General features: G+C 52.1%; 20 non-coding genes across 20 annotated transcripts; 16 read left to right on the forward strand and 4 right to left on the reverse strand.

Moving 5' to 3' along the window:
• Positions 1-676: 676 nt before the first annotated feature.
• Trnag-ucc (transfer RNA glycine (anticodon UCC)) lies at positions 677-748 on the reverse strand. The gene has a single exon. It is a non-coding gene; the product is annotated as a tRNA-Gly (tRNA).
• Positions 749-1,079: 331 nt separating this feature from the next.
• On the forward strand, positions 1,080-1,150 carry Trnag-gcc (transfer RNA glycine (anticodon GCC)). The gene has a single exon. It is a non-coding gene; the product is annotated as a tRNA-Gly (tRNA).
• A 293-nt stretch (positions 1,151-1,443) lies between these two features.
• Trnam-cau (transfer RNA methionine (anticodon CAU)) lies at positions 1,444-1,516 on the forward strand. Its single transcript has one exon. It is a non-coding gene; the product is annotated as a tRNA-Met (tRNA).
• Positions 1,517-1,972: 456 nt separating this feature from the next.
• Positions 1,973-2,044, forward strand: Trnae-uuc (transfer RNA glutamic acid (anticodon UUC)). Its single transcript has one exon. It is a non-coding gene; the product is annotated as a tRNA-Glu (tRNA).
• Positions 2,045-2,301: 257 nt separating this feature from the next.
• Positions 2,302-2,375, forward strand: Trnai-aau (transfer RNA isoleucine (anticodon AAU)). Its single transcript has one exon. It is a non-coding gene; the product is annotated as a tRNA-Ile (tRNA).
• A 741-nt stretch (positions 2,376-3,116) lies between these two features.
• Positions 3,117-3,188, reverse strand: Trnag-ucc (transfer RNA glycine (anticodon UCC)). Its single transcript has one exon. It is a non-coding gene; the product is annotated as a tRNA-Gly (tRNA).
• A 331-nt stretch (positions 3,189-3,519) lies between these two features.
• Positions 3,520-3,590, forward strand: Trnag-gcc (transfer RNA glycine (anticodon GCC)). The gene has a single exon. It is a non-coding gene; the product is annotated as a tRNA-Gly (tRNA).
• Positions 3,591-3,883: 293 nt separating this feature from the next.
• On the forward strand, positions 3,884-3,956 carry Trnam-cau (transfer RNA methionine (anticodon CAU)). Its single transcript has one exon. It is a non-coding gene; the product is annotated as a tRNA-Met (tRNA).
• A 456-nt stretch (positions 3,957-4,412) lies between these two features.
• Trnae-uuc (transfer RNA glutamic acid (anticodon UUC)) lies at positions 4,413-4,484 on the forward strand. Its single transcript has one exon. It is a non-coding gene; the product is annotated as a tRNA-Glu (tRNA).
• A 257-nt stretch (positions 4,485-4,741) lies between these two features.
• On the forward strand, positions 4,742-4,815 carry Trnai-aau (transfer RNA isoleucine (anticodon AAU)). Its single transcript has one exon. It is a non-coding gene; the product is annotated as a tRNA-Ile (tRNA).
• A 741-nt stretch (positions 4,816-5,556) lies between these two features.
• Positions 5,557-5,628, reverse strand: Trnag-ucc (transfer RNA glycine (anticodon UCC)). The gene has a single exon. It is a non-coding gene; the product is annotated as a tRNA-Gly (tRNA).
• A 331-nt stretch (positions 5,629-5,959) lies between these two features.
• Trnag-gcc (transfer RNA glycine (anticodon GCC)) lies at positions 5,960-6,030 on the forward strand. The gene has a single exon. It is a non-coding gene; the product is annotated as a tRNA-Gly (tRNA).
• Positions 6,031-6,323: 293 nt separating this feature from the next.
• On the forward strand, positions 6,324-6,396 carry Trnam-cau (transfer RNA methionine (anticodon CAU)). Its single transcript has one exon. It is a non-coding gene; the product is annotated as a tRNA-Met (tRNA).
• A 456-nt stretch (positions 6,397-6,852) lies between these two features.
• Trnae-uuc (transfer RNA glutamic acid (anticodon UUC)) lies at positions 6,853-6,924 on the forward strand. Its single transcript has one exon. It is a non-coding gene; the product is annotated as a tRNA-Glu (tRNA).
• A 257-nt stretch (positions 6,925-7,181) lies between these two features.
• Positions 7,182-7,255, forward strand: Trnai-aau (transfer RNA isoleucine (anticodon AAU)). Its single transcript has one exon. It is a non-coding gene; the product is annotated as a tRNA-Ile (tRNA).
• A 741-nt stretch (positions 7,256-7,996) lies between these two features.
• On the reverse strand, positions 7,997-8,068 carry Trnag-ucc (transfer RNA glycine (anticodon UCC)). Its single transcript has one exon. It is a non-coding gene; the product is annotated as a tRNA-Gly (tRNA).
• Positions 8,069-8,399: 331 nt separating this feature from the next.
• Positions 8,400-8,470, forward strand: Trnag-gcc (transfer RNA glycine (anticodon GCC)). Its single transcript has one exon. It is a non-coding gene; the product is annotated as a tRNA-Gly (tRNA).
• Positions 8,471-8,763: 293 nt separating this feature from the next.
• On the forward strand, positions 8,764-8,836 carry Trnam-cau (transfer RNA methionine (anticodon CAU)). The gene has a single exon. It is a non-coding gene; the product is annotated as a tRNA-Met (tRNA).
• A 456-nt stretch (positions 8,837-9,292) lies between these two features.
• On the forward strand, positions 9,293-9,364 carry Trnae-uuc (transfer RNA glutamic acid (anticodon UUC)). Its single transcript has one exon. It is a non-coding gene; the product is annotated as a tRNA-Glu (tRNA).
• Positions 9,365-9,621: 257 nt separating this feature from the next.
• Positions 9,622-9,695, forward strand: Trnai-aau (transfer RNA isoleucine (anticodon AAU)). The gene has a single exon. It is a non-coding gene; the product is annotated as a tRNA-Ile (tRNA).
• Positions 9,696-10,039: the final 344 nt, after the last annotated feature.

Here is a 10,039-nt window from a genome sequence, read left to right on the forward strand (position 1 = left end):
CGTCACATTGTGTGGGAGCTGATAGGGGACCCGAAAGCGACTTGTCGGGACGCGCTAAAACACTTCACAGGTCACAGCACGCTGAACACACAGTTTGTCGTCCGATCACCGCTACTGCGCGACGCTGGGCGTTGTCAGTGCTTGGGCGGGTGACCGCCTGCGAACACAGGGCGCTGCCGACAGTTTCAATTCGTATTTCTCTTTTCTCGTCGGTTTCGGAGCTGCAGCGCTATTCGGTCTAGGGCACTGGCGCCACGTTTTGCCTCTCGGTATGCCAAGTCGCGCCGTGCGGCCACAGTGAAATGAAGGAGCGTGTTGTAAAATTTTCAACAAAGAAAAAAAGAAATGTGCTAGTAATAAAACTGAATTTGTCTGACAGAACATGTAAAATCACACAATGCACGATAACAGGCAGCAGGTCTTTACTTGAGGCATAAGTAATGTTGTGCCCGCCTCGCCATACCTCTCTCAGTCGTTTCGCGTGCTTGTCCTTCTGATATAGGCCGATTGGAGAGCGTCAGCTCTCGCGTCAGCCGAGCAAAGTCGAGACAAGTCGAGACTCAAGCGGAATCGACGCACACAATATAGGGTGGCCTGCAGCCAGTAAGAGGAGGAAAGAAACATTAATTTAATGACGCGTGGCAAAAGTACTCATACGCAGAAGTAAAACGCAGGCTGCGGTGGCCGGGAATCGAACCCGGATCAACTGCTTGGAAGGCAACTATGCTGACCATTACACCACCACCGCACGGTTTTCTTCCGCGCACGCCGCGCTGTGTCTGCTTCCCGCCTGTCGGCGGCGGCTGAAGGTGGTCGCAGCAGCAGGCGCATTACGGGGTAGGCGAGCGCATCCAGACAGCGTCTCTACGCACATTTCGCGTCCTTTGGCAAGAGTCGTCGCGTGCGTGCGCCGCAACACTACTTAGACGATCGCGTTCGGGCGTCATTTTTAAGCAGTGCAGCGCAGGATTCAGCGTTTGTAGCATTCTCTCGAGAGGATGCCACGGCGCTGGACGGCAGTCCCACTTTCCCTTCAGACGTCTGCCGCGGAAAGCACAAGGAAGCTGCAAACTAGCTGAGCATCGGTGGTTCAGTGGTAGAATGCTCGCCTGCCACGCGGGCGGCCCGGGTTCGATTCCCGGCCGATGCATCATTTTGTTTTTTCCCCGATAGTGGAGCTGCGTGTCCTTCGCACTCGAAGTGCGTGGGCCACGAGAATGAACCGCGGGATTCCGTGTGGAAACAACCAAACACGCAGCGCGCACGTCTTCTCGTTTGGACTCCTGCGTGCTATTGTGCATACTGGCGTCGGCCTATCATCGCAAGTTGCCTGCAGCGCCGGGAATGCACGTGTAGTAACAGAAAAAATGAGCCAGCAAGTGCAGACTCTCTACCACTAGTATTTGCTACTTGCCGAGATACCAGAAGGTTTGGCCATCACGTGCCTCGGTAGCGCAGTAGGCAGCGCGTAAGTCTCATAATCTTAAGGTCGTGAGTTCGATCCTCACCCGGGGCATTTAATTTACTTCCGTTCACAGCTAATTTGACGGCTCTGGGGTTGCGAAGGAGCAAAACAGCTTGTAGTTTGTTATCCATAAGGCTTCAACAACTCAGCGTGAAAATGCTTACTTCCCGTTATTACTACTTGCAGTTCTTTTGTGAAATTTTCAAGAAAAAATGTACTAGTAATAAAACTGAATTTCGTATGATATAACATGTAAAGTCACACAGTGTATGACCTGCTATATAATGACAGGCTGCAGGTCTTTACTTGCGAAATAAGTAAATAAATATTACTACTCACAGCTTTGCTTTTCCTCCTACCCCTGTAACAACGAGGCCAAAAGCAACGGACTGTGACTTTTGCCATGCGCGCCTCGGCATGGGAGAGCGAAAAGATGCTCGCAAACAGGGAAAGTGCGACACGGAAAGCCAGTGGAGGGGGTGTAAACCCCAAAAATAAGCGTGCGCGTCCGGTGTGGTCTAGTGGCTAGGATACCTGGCTTTCACCCAGGAGGCCCGGGTTCGATTCCCGGTACCGGAATGTAATTTTTTCGGAACAAAACACGACAAGTTTGGACCCTGCGAAATGCTGTTTCACGTCCTCCTCGCGTTATAGCTACTGGTTCATAAACGTGAGCTGAAAACAGTCGAGAGAAACGGGCACGCAATGAAATTACTACGAGCAGCGGAATAAAGGGAGAAGAGACCCTGGTCCACTGTTGGACTGCTACCATAGAAATGTTACCTGTAAATACGCAGAGCCACTCCGTCTAAGCGCTGGAAGACGGAGTGCACCGAGGCCCGTTAGCTCAGTTGGTTAGAGCGTCGTGCTAATAACGCGAAGGTCGTGGGTTCGATCCCCCCACGGGCCACTTCGATTTTACTACTTCAAAAAGGCAACGCCGATTTCCCCGGGCAAGTATGGTGACAAAGAAATCGTCACATTGTGTGGGAGCTGATAGGGGACCCGAAAGCGACTTGTCGGGACGCGCTAAAACACTTCACAGGTCACAGCACGCTGAACACACAGTTTGTCGTCCGATCACCGCTACTGCGCGACGCTGGGCGTTGTCAGTGCTTGGGCGGGTGACCGCCTGCGAACACAGGGCGCTGCCGACAGTTTCAATTCGTATTTCTCTTTTCTCGTCGGTTTCGGAGCTGCAGCGCTATTCGGTCTAGGGCACTGGCGCCACGTTTTGCCTCTCGGTATGCCAAGTCGCGCCGTGCGGCCACAGTGAAATGAAGGAGCGTGTTGTAAAATTTTCAACAAAGAAAAAAAGAAATGTGCTAGTAATAAAACTGAATTTGTCTGACAGAACATGTAAAATCACACAATGCACGATAACAGGCAGCAGGTCTTTACTTGAGGCATAAGTAATGTTGTGCCCGCCTCGCCATACCTCTCTCAGTCGTTTCGCGTGCTTGTCCTTCTGATATAGGCCGATTGGAGAGCGTCAGCTCTCGCGTCAGCCGAGCAAAGTCGAGACAAGTCGAGACTCAAGCGGAATCGACGCACACAATATAGGGTGGCCTGCAGCCAGTAAGAGGAGGAAAGAAACATTAATTTAATGACGCGTGGCAAAAGTACTCATACGCAGAAGTAAAACGCAGGCTGCGGTGGCCGGGAATCGAACCCGGATCAACTGCTTGGAAGGCAACTATGCTGACCATTACACCACCACCGCACGGTTTTCTTCCGCGCACGCCGCGCTGTGTCTGCTTCCCGCCTGTCGGCGGCGGCTGAAGGTGGTCGCAGCAGCAGGCGCATTACGGGGTAGGCGAGCGCATCCAGACAGCGTCTCTACGCACATTTCGCGTCCTTTGGCAAGAGTCGTCGCGTGCGTGCGCCGCAACACTACTTAGACGATCGCGTTCGGGCGTCATTTTTAAGCAGTGCAGCGCAGGATTCAGCGTTTGTAGCATTCTCTCGAGAGGATGCCACGGCGCTGGACGGCAGTCCCACTTTCCCTTCAGACGTCTGCCGCGGAAAGCACAAGGAAGCTGCAAACTAGCTGAGCATCGGTGGTTCAGTGGTAGAATGCTCGCCTGCCACGCGGGCGGCCCGGGTTCGATTCCCGGCCGATGCATCATTTTGTTTTTTCCCCGATAGTGGAGCTGCGTGTCCTTCGCACTCGAAGTGCGTGGGCCACGAGAATGAACCGCGGGATTCCGTGTGGAAACAACCAAACACGCAGCGCGCACGTCTTCTCGTTTGGACTCCTGCGTGCTATTGTGCATACTGGCGTCGGCCTATCATCGCAAGTTGCCTGCAGCGCCGGGAATGCACGTGTAGTAACAGAAAAAATGAGCCAGCAAGTGCAGACTCTCTACCACTAGTATTTGCTACTTGCCGAGATACCAGAAGGTTTGGCCATCACGTGCCTCGGTAGCGCAGTAGGCAGCGCGTAAGTCTCATAATCTTAAGGTCGTGAGTTCGATCCTCACCCGGGGCATTTAATTTACTTCCGTTCACAGCTAATTTGACGGCTCTGGGGTTGCGAAGGAGCAAAACAGCTTGTAGTTTGTTATCCATAAGGCTTCAACAACTCAGCGTGAAAATGCTTACTTCCCGTTATTACTACTTGCAGTTCTTTTGTGAAATTTTCAAGAAAAAATGTACTAGTAATAAAACTGAATTTCGTATGATATAACATGTAAAGTCACACAGTGTATGACCTGCTATATAATGACAGGCTGCAGGTCTTTACTTGCGAAATAAGTAAATAAATATTACTACTCACAGCTTTGCTTTTCCTCCTACCCCTGTAACAACGAGGCCAAAAGCAACGGACTGTGACTTTTGCCATGCGCGCCTCGGCATGGGAGAGCGAAAAGATGCTCGCAAACAGGGAAAGTGCGACACGGAAAGCCAGTGGAGGGGGTGTAAACCCCAAAAATAAGCGTGCGCGTCCGGTGTGGTCTAGTGGCTAGGATACCTGGCTTTCACCCAGGAGGCCCGGGTTCGATTCCCGGTACCGGAATGTAATTTTTTCGGAACAAAACACGACAAGTTTGGACCCTGCGAAATGCTGTTTCACGTCCTCCTCGCGTTATAGCTACTGGTTCATAAACGTGAGCTGAAAACAGTCGAGAGAAACGGGCACGCAATGAAATTACTACGAGCAGCGGAATAAAGGGAGAAGAGACCCTGGTCCACTGTTGGACTGCTACCATAGAAATGTTACCTGTAAATACGCAGAGCCACTCCGTCTAAGCGCTGGAAGACGGAGTGCACCGAGGCCCGTTAGCTCAGTTGGTTAGAGCGTCGTGCTAATAACGCGAAGGTCGTGGGTTCGATCCCCCCACGGGCCACTTCGATTTTACTACTTCAAAAAGGCAACGCCGATTTCCCCGGGCAAGTATGGTGACAAAGAAATCGTCACATTGTGTGGGAGCTGATAGGGGACCCGAAAGCGACTTGTCGGGACGCGCTAAAACACTTCACAGGTCACAGCACGCTGAACACACAGTTTGTCGTCCGATCACCGCTACTGCGCGACGCTGGGCGTTGTCAGTGCTTGGGCGGGTGACCGCCTGCGAACACAGGGCGCTGCCGACAGTTTCAATTCGTATTTCTCTTTTCTCGTCGGTTTCGGAGCTGCAGCGCTATTCGGTCTAGGGCACTGGCGCCACGTTTTGCCTCTCGGTATGCCAAGTCGCGCCGTGCGGCCACAGTGAAATGAAGGAGCGTGTTGTAAAATTTTCAACAAAGAAAAAAAGAAATGTGCTAGTAATAAAACTGAATTTGTCTGACAGAACATGTAAAATCACACAATGCACGATAACAGGCAGCAGGTCTTTACTTGAGGCATAAGTAATGTTGTGCCCGCCTCGCCATACCTCTCTCAGTCGTTTCGCGTGCTTGTCCTTCTGATATAGGCCGATTGGAGAGCGTCAGCTCTCGCGTCAGCCGAGCAAAGTCGAGACAAGTCGAGACTCAAGCGGAATCGACGCACACAATATAGGGTGGCCTGCAGCCAGTAAGAGGAGGAAAGAAACATTAATTTAATGACGCGTGGCAAAAGTACTCATACGCAGAAGTAAAACGCAGGCTGCGGTGGCCGGGAATCGAACCCGGATCAACTGCTTGGAAGGCAACTATGCTGACCATTACACCACCACCGCACGGTTTTCTTCCGCGCACGCCGCGCTGTGTCTGCTTCCCGCCTGTCGGCGGCGGCTGAAGGTGGTCGCAGCAGCAGGCGCATTACGGGGTAGGCGAGCGCATCCAGACAGCGTCTCTACGCACATTTCGCGTCCTTTGGCAAGAGTCGTCGCGTGCGTGCGCCGCAACACTACTTAGACGATCGCGTTCGGGCGTCATTTTTAAGCAGTGCAGCGCAGGATTCAGCGTTTGTAGCATTCTCTCGAGAGGATGCCACGGCGCTGGACGGCAGTCCCACTTTCCCTTCAGACGTCTGCCGCGGAAAGCACAAGGAAGCTGCAAACTAGCTGAGCATCGGTGGTTCAGTGGTAGAATGCTCGCCTGCCACGCGGGCGGCCCGGGTTCGATTCCCGGCCGATGCATCATTTTGTTTTTTCCCCGATAGTGGAGCTGCGTGTCCTTCGCACTCGAAGTGCGTGGGCCACGAGAATGAACCGCGGGATTCCGTGTGGAAACAACCAAACACGCAGCGCGCACGTCTTCTCGTTTGGACTCCTGCGTGCTATTGTGCATACTGGCGTCGGCCTATCATCGCAAGTTGCCTGCAGCGCCGGGAATGCACGTGTAGTAACAGAAAAAATGAGCCAGCAAGTGCAGACTCTCTACCACTAGTATTTGCTACTTGCCGAGATACCAGAAGGTTTGGCCATCACGTGCCTCGGTAGCGCAGTAGGCAGCGCGTAAGTCTCATAATCTTAAGGTCGTGAGTTCGATCCTCACCCGGGGCATTTAATTTACTTCCGTTCACAGCTAATTTGACGGCTCTGGGGTTGCGAAGGAGCAAAACAGCTTGTAGTTTGTTATCCATAAGGCTTCAACAACTCAGCGTGAAAATGCTTACTTCCCGTTATTACTACTTGCAGTTCTTTTGTGAAATTTTCAAGAAAAAATGTACTAGTAATAAAACTGAATTTCGTATGATATAACATGTAAAGTCACACAGTGTATGACCTGCTATATAATGACAGGCTGCAGGTCTTTACTTGCGAAATAAGTAAATAAATATTACTACTCACAGCTTTGCTTTTCCTCCTACCCCTGTAACAACGAGGCCAAAAGCAACGGACTGTGACTTTTGCCATGCGCGCCTCGGCATGGGAGAGCGAAAAGATGCTCGCAAACAGGGAAAGTGCGACACGGAAAGCCAGTGGAGGGGGTGTAAACCCCAAAAATAAGCGTGCGCGTCCGGTGTGGTCTAGTGGCTAGGATACCTGGCTTTCACCCAGGAGGCCCGGGTTCGATTCCCGGTACCGGAATGTAATTTTTTCGGAACAAAACACGACAAGTTTGGACCCTGCGAAATGCTGTTTCACGTCCTCCTCGCGTTATAGCTACTGGTTCATAAACGTGAGCTGAAAACAGTCGAGAGAAACGGGCACGCAATGAAATTACTACGAGCAGCGGAATAAAGGGAGAAGAGACCCTGGTCCACTGTTGGACTGCTACCATAGAAATGTTACCTGTAAATACGCAGAGCCACTCCGTCTAAGCGCTGGAAGACGGAGTGCACCGAGGCCCGTTAGCTCAGTTGGTTAGAGCGTCGTGCTAATAACGCGAAGGTCGTGGGTTCGATCCCCCCACGGGCCACTTCGATTTTACTACTTCAAAAAGGCAACGCCGATTTCCCCGGGCAAGTATGGTGACAAAGAAATCGTCACATTGTGTGGGAGCTGATAGGGGACCCGAAAGCGACTTGTCGGGACGCGCTAAAACACTTCACAGGTCACAGCACGCTGAACACACAGTTTGTCGTCCGATCACCGCTACTGCGCGACGCTGGGCGTTGTCAGTGCTTGGGCGGGTGACCGCCTGCGAACACAGGGCGCTGCCGACAGTTTCAATTCGTATTTCTCTTTTCTCGTCGGTTTCGGAGCTGCAGCGCTATTCGGTCTAGGGCACTGGCGCCACGTTTTGCCTCTCGGTATGCCAAGTCGCGCCGTGCGGCCACAGTGAAATGAAGGAGCGTGTTGTAAAATTTTCAACAAAGAAAAAAAGAAATGTGCTAGTAATAAAACTGAATTTGTCTGACAGAACATGTAAAATCACACAATGCACGATAACAGGCAGCAGGTCTTTACTTGAGGCATAAGTAATGTTGTGCCCGCCTCGCCATACCTCTCTCAGTCGTTTCGCGTGCTTGTCCTTCTGATATAGGCCGATTGGAGAGCGTCAGCTCTCGCGTCAGCCGAGCAAAGTCGAGACAAGTCGAGACTCAAGCGGAATCGACGCACACAATATAGGGTGGCCTGCAGCCAGTAAGAGGAGGAAAGAAACATTAATTTAATGACGCGTGGCAAAAGTACTCATACGCAGAAGTAAAACGCAGGCTGCGGTGGCCGGGAATCGAACCCGGATCAACTGCTTGGAAGGCAACTATGCTGACCATTACACCACCACCGCACGGTTTTCTTCCGCGCACGCCGCGCTGTGTCTGCTTCCCGCCTGTCGGCGGCGGCTGAAGGTGGTCGCAGCAGCAGGCGCATTACGGGGTAGGCGAGCGCATCCAGACAGCGTCTCTACGCACATTTCGCGTCCTTTGGCAAGAGTCGTCGCGTGCGTGCGCCGCAACACTACTTAGACGATCGCGTTCGGGCGTCATTTTTAAGCAGTGCAGCGCAGGATTCAGCGTTTGTAGCATTCTCTCGAGAGGATGCCACGGCGCTGGACGGCAGTCCCACTTTCCCTTCAGACGTCTGCCGCGGAAAGCACAAGGAAGCTGCAAACTAGCTGAGCATCGGTGGTTCAGTGGTAGAATGCTCGCCTGCCACGCGGGCGGCCCGGGTTCGATTCCCGGCCGATGCATCATTTTGTTTTTTCCCCGATAGTGGAGCTGCGTGTCCTTCGCACTCGAAGTGCGTGGGCCACGAGAATGAACCGCGGGATTCCGTGTGGAAACAACCAAACACGCAGCGCGCACGTCTTCTCGTTTGGACTCCTGCGTGCTATTGTGCATACTGGCGTCGGCCTATCATCGCAAGTTGCCTGCAGCGCCGGGAATGCACGTGTAGTAACAGAAAAAATGAGCCAGCAAGTGCAGACTCTCTACCACTAGTATTTGCTACTTGCCGAGATACCAGAAGGTTTGGCCATCACGTGCCTCGGTAGCGCAGTAGGCAGCGCGTAAGTCTCATAATCTTAAGGTCGTGAGTTCGATCCTCACCCGGGGCATTTAATTTACTTCCGTTCACAGCTAATTTGACGGCTCTGGGGTTGCGAAGGAGCAAAACAGCTTGTAGTTTGTTATCCATAAGGCTTCAACAACTCAGCGTGAAAATGCTTACTTCCCGTTATTACTACTTGCAGTTCTTTTGTGAAATTTTCAAGAAAAAATGTACTAGTAATAAAACTGAATTTCGTATGATATAACATGTAAAGTCACACAGTGTATGACCTGCTATATAATGACAGGCTGCAGGTCTTTACTTGCGAAATAAGTAAATAAATATTACTACTCACAGCTTTGCTTTTCCTCCTACCCCTGTAACAACGAGGCCAAAAGCAACGGACTGTGACTTTTGCCATGCGCGCCTCGGCATGGGAGAGCGAAAAGATGCTCGCAAACAGGGAAAGTGCGACACGGAAAGCCAGTGGAGGGGGTGTAAACCCCAAAAATAAGCGTGCGCGTCCGGTGTGGTCTAGTGGCTAGGATACCTGGCTTTCACCCAGGAGGCCCGGGTTCGATTCCCGGTACCGGAATGTAATTTTTTCGGAACAAAACACGACAAGTTTGGACCCTGCGAAATGCTGTTTCACGTCCTCCTCGCGTTATAGCTACTGGTTCATAAACGTGAGCTGAAAACAGTCGAGAGAAACGGGCACGCAATGAAATTACTACGAGCAGCGGAATAAAGGGAGAAGAGACCCTGGTCCACTGTTGGACTGCTACCATAGAAATGTTACCTGTAAATACGCAGAGCCACTCCGTCTAAGCGCTGGAAGACGGAGTGCACCGAGGCCCGTTAGCTCAGTTGGTTAGAGCGTCGTGCTAATAACGCGAAGGTCGTGGGTTCGATCCCCCCACGGGCCACTTCGATTTTACTACTTCAAAAAGGCAACGCCGATTTCCCCGGGCAAGTATGGTGACAAAGAAATCGTCACATTGTGTGGGAGCTGATAGGGGACCCGAAAGCGACTTGTCGGGACGCGCTAAAACACTTCACAGGTCACAGCACGCTGAACACACAGTTTGTCGTCCGATCACCGCTACTGCGCGACGCTGGGCGTTGTCAGTGCTTGGGCGGGTGACCGCCTGCGAACACAGGGCGCTGCCGACAGTTTCAATTCGTATTTCTCTTTTCTCGTCGGTTTCGGAGCTGCAGCGCTATTCGGTCTAGGGCACTGGCGCCACGTTTTGCCTCTCGGTATGCCAAG

This window comes from Schistocerca gregaria, unplaced genomic scaffold, assembly GCF_023897955.1.
Source record: "Schistocerca gregaria isolate iqSchGreg1 unplaced genomic scaffold, iqSchGreg1.2 ptg000912l, whole genome shotgun sequence".
Lineage (NCBI taxonomy): Eukaryota > Metazoa > Arthropoda > Insecta > Orthoptera > Acrididae > Schistocerca > Schistocerca gregaria.